Source organism: Xenopus laevis, chromosome 1S (genome assembly GCF_017654675.1).
Source record: "Xenopus laevis strain J_2021 chromosome 1S, Xenopus_laevis_v10.1, whole genome shotgun sequence".
Taxonomy (NCBI): Eukaryota; Metazoa; Chordata; class Amphibia; order Anura; family Pipidae; genus Xenopus; species Xenopus laevis.
This window is the reverse complement of record NC_054372.1, coordinates 160270181-160279015: the sequence shown is the minus strand read 5'-3', so window position 1 is coordinate 160279015 and position 8835 is coordinate 160270181.

Here is an 8835-nt window from a genome sequence, read left to right as displayed (position 1 = left end):
CACTAGCACATCTAATGTGGTATTGTCCCGTAATCTGCCCGTACTGGGAAAAGATGTCAACACTTTTAAGCAAGGTGCTTTTTCGGAACGTACCACTTGATCCTTGGATATATATACTGGGTAAACCCCTCGAGGGGAATCCCAAGGCAGATCAAAGGTTAATGAACCACATACTAACTGCGGCTCGGAGACTTATATGTTCAAAGTGGAAACAAAGATTAGCCCCTACTATGGGGCAAATTCACTAAGATGCGAAGTTGCGCCAGGCGCAACTTCGCCGCACTTCGCCAGGCGTAGTTTCGCCAGCGCTCCGCAAATTCACTAAAATCCGAAGTTGCGCTCAGGGGTAGCGTAAGGTTGCGAAGTTGCGCTAGCGTTGATTCGCTATGTAAAGCGAAGTTACGCTAGCGAAGGCTAATTTGCATACGGCGCCAAATTCAAATTTCAATGGAGAAATACGTATCAGCACTACAAATGCCAAAAAAACCTTCAAATCATCAAATAAAATTTTTATTTTGCCCTACACATGTGCCCACTGTCTAGGTAAGTTGCCATGAGTCAGGAAATGTAGGGGGGAAGGAGGGGAGCCCCAAAAATTTTTTCGATCTTTTTCAGCCTATCATCCATAATGTAGAAAACACGCCAGCGTTTTTTGGGACTTTTTTTGAAACAATCCCTATCTACTCTATTGCGCTTCGCCAGGTCTGAGGTGGCGAAGGAAGTCTAGCGTAAAAGGTAGCGTTCAGTACACTGCGCAAGTTAGTGAATTTGCGTAGTTACATCGCTAGCGAAAATTCGCCTGGCGTAAGGGTGCGAAGTAACACTAGCGAAACTACGCCAGCGTTCGTTAGTGAATTTGCGCAGTAACGAAAATGCCAAACGCTAGCGTTCCGCGCTTCGGCGCTTAGTGAATTTGCCCCTATGACTGAAGTGCAAGATAAAGTGGAAGACATTCTTAGAATGGAATATATGTCAGCCATACATAATCACAGCAAATCCGCTTACGATAAGGTATGGACGAATTGGATATACCATTTTCCCAACATTCATACAACAACATAATCACTATGACCTTCCAGAATATAGGGGCCCAGAGCGCCTACACAGCATGCGCAGTTTATAACTGCAGAGAATGGACACGACTACGTTCTTTGATTAGGGCCTCTTTGCACTAAGTCCTCCTTTCAATTTTTCAATTTTTCTGCGATACTTTAGACCCACACCTCCTAATTCCATATCACTCTTTGACTGGTTCACCCGGATACCATACTCCAAACTTTGATGTAGAGTGGGGCTGCACCTTGTGAAACCTTATGAAACTGTGATATTTTATTGTATTTAGTCAATCATATCCACAACCTTGCATACTTCAGTTTCTCAACTGTATAATTTTTTTTGTTTTTCCTGTGTGTTTTTTTTCTGTTTTCTTAAGTTTCCTATTTTGTCCTACTTATTATTTGTGTAAAATTCATAAAACTACTTAAATAAAGAGTTATAAAAAAAAAAAAGATGGGCGATATTGGGCTGATTTGATCGTTGGGCTCTAGGGAAATATGGGCGGGTCCGCAATCAGACGGGATTTTTACCCCTGCCCTATCGACATCTGGCCGACTCTCGGCCAGATATCGACCGGGGGAGCCCATTGGAGGGCCCCACATGCAGGCCAATAAGCTGCCAACTCGATCTGTCGCAGCTTTTACTGGCCCAAATATGGCCAGCTTTAGACAATCATTGGTGTATCAGCCATTCAGCCATAATTACAAAGATATCTAGCACAGACTTTATAAACCAAAAATTCTTCTCTTGTAGTGCAAAAAAGTGCAATTATGTGAAACCCTTTTTTGGCCACCCCCCTGGTGCCAAGGTTGTATATCACATATTTCTTACCGAAGCAGGTCCTGAGTCCCCTTTGCTAAGTGAAAGGTACTGGGAACTCTCTGGCAGTGCCTCCACCTAATGGGATCCGGGAATACACCTGCGGATGGCCCCATTAGGAAAACATTCAAATACACAAAGTACTGCAAAACAAATAACTTTATGTAACATTAAAGGCAAAGTCAAACACATTTACATTTTCATTACCCATTCCCGTGGGAATATATGCAGTCCAAGCTCCTGGCCCTCTGAGCCAGGCAAAGTCCTGTAACTCCTTTGGTAGACAAGAGTCTTAATTCCCTTTCCCCAAAGAGTACATTGTTCCCAGGTAGCGTTACCTGCCCCAAGTACTTTTCCCAACTACACAAAATGCTGCTCCCACGTGGCAGGCACAAAAAAAGCCTTGGTCACAAACAAGAGACATCCTGGATCCTCTCTCTTTACCCTCCCCAGGCAGACTCACCCAGGAGCTCACACAGAGCTGACAGGCTCACAAAGAGCTGGAACAGGCACCCACAGCGATGATATCCTTTATCCAAGCACATTGTAGCGTGCTGCACTTTATGAACTGTTGCTCCCAGCACTGAATATAGAGTGAGCATTCCAAGTCCAGATTCTGAAATAAGGAGCTCCTGTGCAGGACCCTCACTCACAATTGGTCAACCCCAACCCAAGGTTCTAATAGCTTTACCAAATAGCCACACAAATCTAAGTGAATAAATAAATTGCATGTGTGCAATACCACAGATTATCCCACCTTGGAAGTGCAGTGCTGCCATCAGTCAATTAGATTTAATTGACTATAAAACAGAATCAGAGGCAATCAATTCCTTAATTCATTAGTGGAGATTTTATTATTTATTATTATTTAATTAATTGATAGTGTATATAAGAATGAATTAAAATTCATTGGTGCATTGGGTCCTAAAAAGTAGGCACCTCCAATTAACTGTACCCTTATCTCTTATATATGTATGAGTTATTGGGTCCTACAGCAAATGCAGTTTAGAGCCTCAAAACATTGGTATGTTGAGTTTTCTGCTAATATATATTGAAATTGCTTATTAATTAGGACTTCACTAGGCCTTCTACACTCGTGACCCCCTCACACACACACACACAGCCACTGGGTCGGCTTCTTCAAGTGTATTATGGTAAAAATATTTGACTTCCTTTAATTCATTTATCATTTCTGCATGAGGCTGAGGCTCATCTGACAGGTGCAAAACAGACACATTTGTCCCTATTATCCACTAAATAATGAAAGTGCAGAAGAGGCAGGGTATAGCTGTTCTGGTATATTATACAGGTTATGAGTAATTTTGCCCTCTTTGACAATATTTCACTTAAAAACTGACAAAGAAACAGAACAAGAAATGGCCAGAACAAGCCCATGTTTGAAAAAACAAAGCAATCTGAACATCAATAACTATAATTAACATTTCATAACATTTTCTCTTATTATGGCTTCATATTGTATGCAAAAGGGATTTTCATTCAGATAAAAACCCGGGTCTACTTAAATGTTCTCTCTAGCCTGTAAGAGCCTGTAAATGTTCTCTCTGGGGATGGATTTCCTGAACACATGGTTTCATGGAAAAAAAAACAACTTGTAATTACTGTCACTCCACTAATGTATTAGGTTAATGTTATGCAGAAACTGCCATCTAGTGGAAGATTATTATAATTATTCTTCTTGTGTGTCAAGCTCATTATATAGGCTCAGCTGGGACACTATGGGGGTTATTTATCAAACTCCGAATATCTGAACCCCGAATAATTCGTAGTTTTTGAAGAAAAAAAAACAACTATGAATTTTTCAAGATTCATTAAACTACGATTGTCTAAAAACTCTGAATCCGAAACCCCGGCATCTAAAAGCTCTCGAGGTCCTATATAAGTTCATGGGGAAGGTCCCAGTGTCTGCACTGATGTCCGTACCAATATCCAATGATTTTGGGGTTTCGGTGCAAAAAAACTCTAAAAACTCCAAAAATCATAGTTTTTGTTGAAAACTCCGAGCAATTCAGAGTTTTCGGGGAAAGCTCCAAAGTTTGCCTAACCCTATTTTTTCTGTCTTTTTTCTTCAGAAATAAGGTCCATTCAGGAATTCGGAGTTGCTCGAAGTTTGATATTAGAAATACTGAGATAAATTCAGACCTTGATAAATAACCCCCTAAGTCTGGAAGAAATGACAGTAAAATGAGGTTTCTTTACAGGAAAACTGCACAATTCAAATAAAGCCAAATGGTGTAGTGGAATGGTGTAAAGGCAGCAGAATATGAAGAAGAAAACGTGAAAAGTCTGAATGCAAATGACAGAGAAGGAGTGCCCATACTTTACTATTGCAAGGTCTACTTTTAGTGATGCTGTCCCATGATGATCTACATCCATAAAAGCATTGTTAGCATTCTGATAAATTAAAGTATTATACAAAATGTTTGTTGACAGTGTCTTGAGATCTACTGATCCCCAGCTAAAGGTCTACTGGTAGATCCCGATCTATCTTTGGGGCACCCCTAGGTTGTTTTTTCTTGGTTTGGGCTAGGCCCCTGGTTCCACTGAGAGCAAATATCAAGGGCTATGACAGACAGGACACTTTTTTGGCCATGGGAAGTCTCCTTTCATGTGGTTGAGAAAGTTCCCAAAACTACCTACAAATCTGAGATCATTTGAATCACTGCATGTAAAACACTATACATGTGCTGGTCCCAGGTAAATCGTGCAAAATAAGGCATTTTCAGGTGATTAATCGCCAGTGGAAGGAGAAGATTTCTTGTGGGCAATAAAGTACCCCCTTTATTAAGGCCTTTAAACTATAATGTATAATCCCATTATTAGCCAGTGTCTGTCTGTTGCCCCAGCCCTCCCCCACCTCAGAGTTTGCTGTATATAGTTATGCCACTGTTCTTGCAAATGATGTGCTTTTTATTGGGGGATGTAGTAAACTGTTAGTACAAACAATAGCACAGGACAATGAACATAAATTTTGAGCTAACGCTTTCTCTTTTGCAATGTTTCATTCTAGTTTCAGTTGGGATTCCTCAGAAGAGAATAATTTCCTCAGTGGGAAGAAACAAATATTACCTGCATCTAACTGGGTCCTGGTGGTATACATGCTTAATAAACAGTAGTGAAACTGTCACACAGTGGTCTGTAATAATATTAAGAACTGGAAAGATGAAAGCTTTTTAAAGGTGCAGCCAACTGAATGTTGTTCTGTAGTGTGCAATATACAGTCTATGTAAGATGTAGCTGAAAGGAATGTGTCACTTGGCTCTGATGTGGTTCTAAATATGAGCAATATGCATGCTTACTAAGCTTCAGTCAAACCAAAGGCTTATTAATAGTAATAATAATAATATTAATAATAAAAAATGGTCCTATGTTTGCGTCTTGTCTAGAAGTAAAGTAGCGATTGCCACAGTCCACTAGAGTGAAATTCCGCAACTCTCCATTAATTACTATGGCATTATTAAAAGAGTATTTATCAATGGGTGATAGTAAAAGTTCACTTTTTGATAAATATGCCACATTGTGTTTAACTGAACTGTACAATGATTCCAATGTTTTTAAAGGAATTGCTCAATGTAAAAATGAAACTGGGTAAACAGATAGGCTATGCAAAATAAGAAATGTTCTTAAAGGGCATGTAAAGGCAAAAAAATAAAATCCCATTTTTACTTTCTTTAATAAAAAAGAAACCCATCTCCAATATACTTTAGTTAAAAAATGTTTACCGTTTTTATAAGAAACCTGACTGTATGCAGTGAAATTCTCCCTTCATTTACTGCTGTGGATAGGAATTGTCAGATGGTCCCTAACTGCTGAGCAGGGAAACAATCATACTTATGAACAGCAGGGGGAGCCCCCAACTTACTTACCAGCCATGCAGAACTCAAAGAGCTTTGTTTATGACAATCCCTAAGCAGCCCAGACCACACTGAGCATGTGCACTTAGTCTTAGTCTTGCAAAGATGTTTAACAAAGTTATAAGATGGTGACCCCCTGTAGCCAACTTTATAAGCATAAATTATTTGTTTGATTAGGCTTGTGGTGCAGTAAGTTCATGTTTTTATTTAGTATACAAAATACAGCATTTCTAACCTTATTCTATTTTAGACTTTACATGCCCTTTAATATACAGTAGTTGGGGAAAAATGTAATGTATAAAGTATGGAGTGGCTGGATGTCAAACATAATAGCCAGAACCCAATTTGCACCTACCAATCAGTGACTTGAAGGGGGGCCATATGGGACATAACTGTTCAGCTGACTCTGACCTCTATGCTAAGGATCAAATGCAAATTAATTTAACAGTTATGTCCCATGTGGCCTCCATTCAAGTCACTGACTAATAAGGATACACTAAATCCACTATTTTGGCATTTGGCTGAATCCTGAATACTTTATGAAAGATTTGGGTGAATTCTGAAACCAAATCTGAACCCTAATTTGGATATGCAAGTATGCAAATTAATCTGCATGTGCCAATTAGGGCAAGAAAGGGTTAAACTGCAGCTAGCTGTTAAAAAATTTTTTTACTACCTTGTCTGTGTGACGAAAAGTCACATGATTTTTAGAATTCAGATTCTTTTCAGTCAAGAAGAATTTGGCCGAATCTTGCTGAAAAAGGCAGAATTCTGAACGAATTCTGAACTGAATCCTGGATTCGGTGCATCCCTACAGAATAAGGGTAAGGTCACACTGGGCGATTCGGGGAGATTTAGTCGACTGGCGACTAATCGCCTCGTCTTTGCGGAGAACAATCTCCCCGAACGCCTTCCCACTCTCTTGAGCTGGCTAAATTGAAAAATCACCTGCGCTAAAGCACGCGCAGCGATTCATTTTCCGAAGTCGCCCGGAGTTGCCTGAAACGTCGGGCGACTTTGGATAATGATGTCTTAACAAAATACCTACCAACAGCTGAAACATTTACTTCTGCTTAAAGTCGTGCACATGTCCTTGCATTTAATTTCACCATAAGAATTTGAAGCAGTAACACATTTCTAAGATTAATAAATATTGTTGAATCAGTCATACCGTGTAGATAAAATTTATAATAAAAGATGGCCATATTTCCTCTGGTTATTACTATTTATTAATAACCCAATGAATTCCACAGCACTGTACAATAAATGGGTGTAAACAATTAATTTGCAAGATTACATACATAACAACCAATAATTGATACAAGAGGTAAAGAGGGTACTGCCTAAAAGAGCTAATCTAAGATGTCTTGAAAAAGCCCAATTAGAATAAATGTAAAACAAATTTAGGCTTATGAGTTCTTTCAATGGTTTATAAACACAGTACAGGTATGGGACATGTTATCCAGCATGCCTAGGATTTTCCAGATAATGGATCTTTCTGTAATTTGGATCTTCATACCTTAAGTCTACTAGAAAATCATGTAAATATTATATAAACCCAATAGGCATGTTCAGCTTCCAATCATGATTAATTATATCTTAGTTTGGATCAAGTACAAGCTACTGTTTTATTATTACAGAGAAAAAGGAAATCAGTTGTCAAAAATTGGATTATTTGGATGAAATTGAGTCCATGGGAGATGGTCTGTCCGTAATTGGGAGCTTTTTGGATAATGGGTTTCCAGATAACAGATCCAATACCTGTATGGCTTTTCTAACTAAGGAAAGGCAATATCTTACAGCGAACTCACCAAACAAGCGGATCTCTCCCCAATATGCCCACCGATATTAGGTTGATCTGATTGTGGACCATAGGGCTCAACGATCAGATCATACAAAGGAGAATACAGGCAGCTTTTCAGCAGCTTATATCAGCCCATTAAGGGGACCTTTACAATAGCTGATTTTTCAAAGGTGGTGATCTAATCCCCAGGTTATAGACAAAGGGGATAGATAGGAAGTTCTCCTGTGATTGATGTTTAATTAACAACTCCTTGAAAAATAAATTAGTCTCTAAAGCATTCATTACATTCTAACAGATGAAAATGTTGTCATATTTGCTAATGCATGATAGGATTCAGTTTCTTACTCTCTGGAATTAAAAGCAAAGCCTCGCCAAATTATTGTCCTCAGAATGAAGAAAACACTGCCTATACTGCTATGGTATAAATAAGTCATGTAGCCACAGAAACCAAGAGATTTTCCAGTTTCTAAGAGCAGATAACCACCCATTCAGATATTCTATACTAGGAAGCAGTGACAGAAATTCCCTACATCCATAAGATCACAATGGGGAAACTACAATTAAAGTCTTATATTATATTTATTATATTTATATTATATTTATTGAGTACTCTTAAGCCACAAAAAATATGCAATACAAATATTGTATTTGTTATATTTTTATTTGGGTTGAATCCTGCCAGAAATATAGTCAGCATACCTCCTGTATTAATTTATTGAGTGAGCAATTTCAACTTAAAGGAAAACTATACCCCCCAAACAATGTAGGTCTCTGTAAAAAGATATTGCATAAAACAGCTCATATGTAAAATCCTGCTTCATGTAAATAAACCATTTTCATAATAATATACTTTTCTAGTAGTATGTGCCATTGGGTAATCATAAATAGAAAATTGCCATTTTAAAAAATAAGGGCCACCCCCTGGGATCGTAGGATTCACTTTACTCACAAACATACCAACAAACCATACATGTTAGGTCACATGAGCCAATTAACAGACAGAGTTGTGTATATTGCTTCCACACTTCTTCCTGTTACAGTTAGAGTTGAAGTATTTCTGGTCAGGTGATCTCTGAGGCAGCACAGAGACCATCACGAAATGGTGGCTCAAGGCAAGAGATGTAAAAGGGCAAGATTTACTACTTAAATATATATTCCAGTTTGGTAAGATTCTTTAATATGCCACTTAATATGATATGAACTATCTGTTGCTTAAGTGTTCATTTTGGGGGTATAGTTTTCCTTTAACTGACATCAGCACTAACTCTATTTTCATCATATATT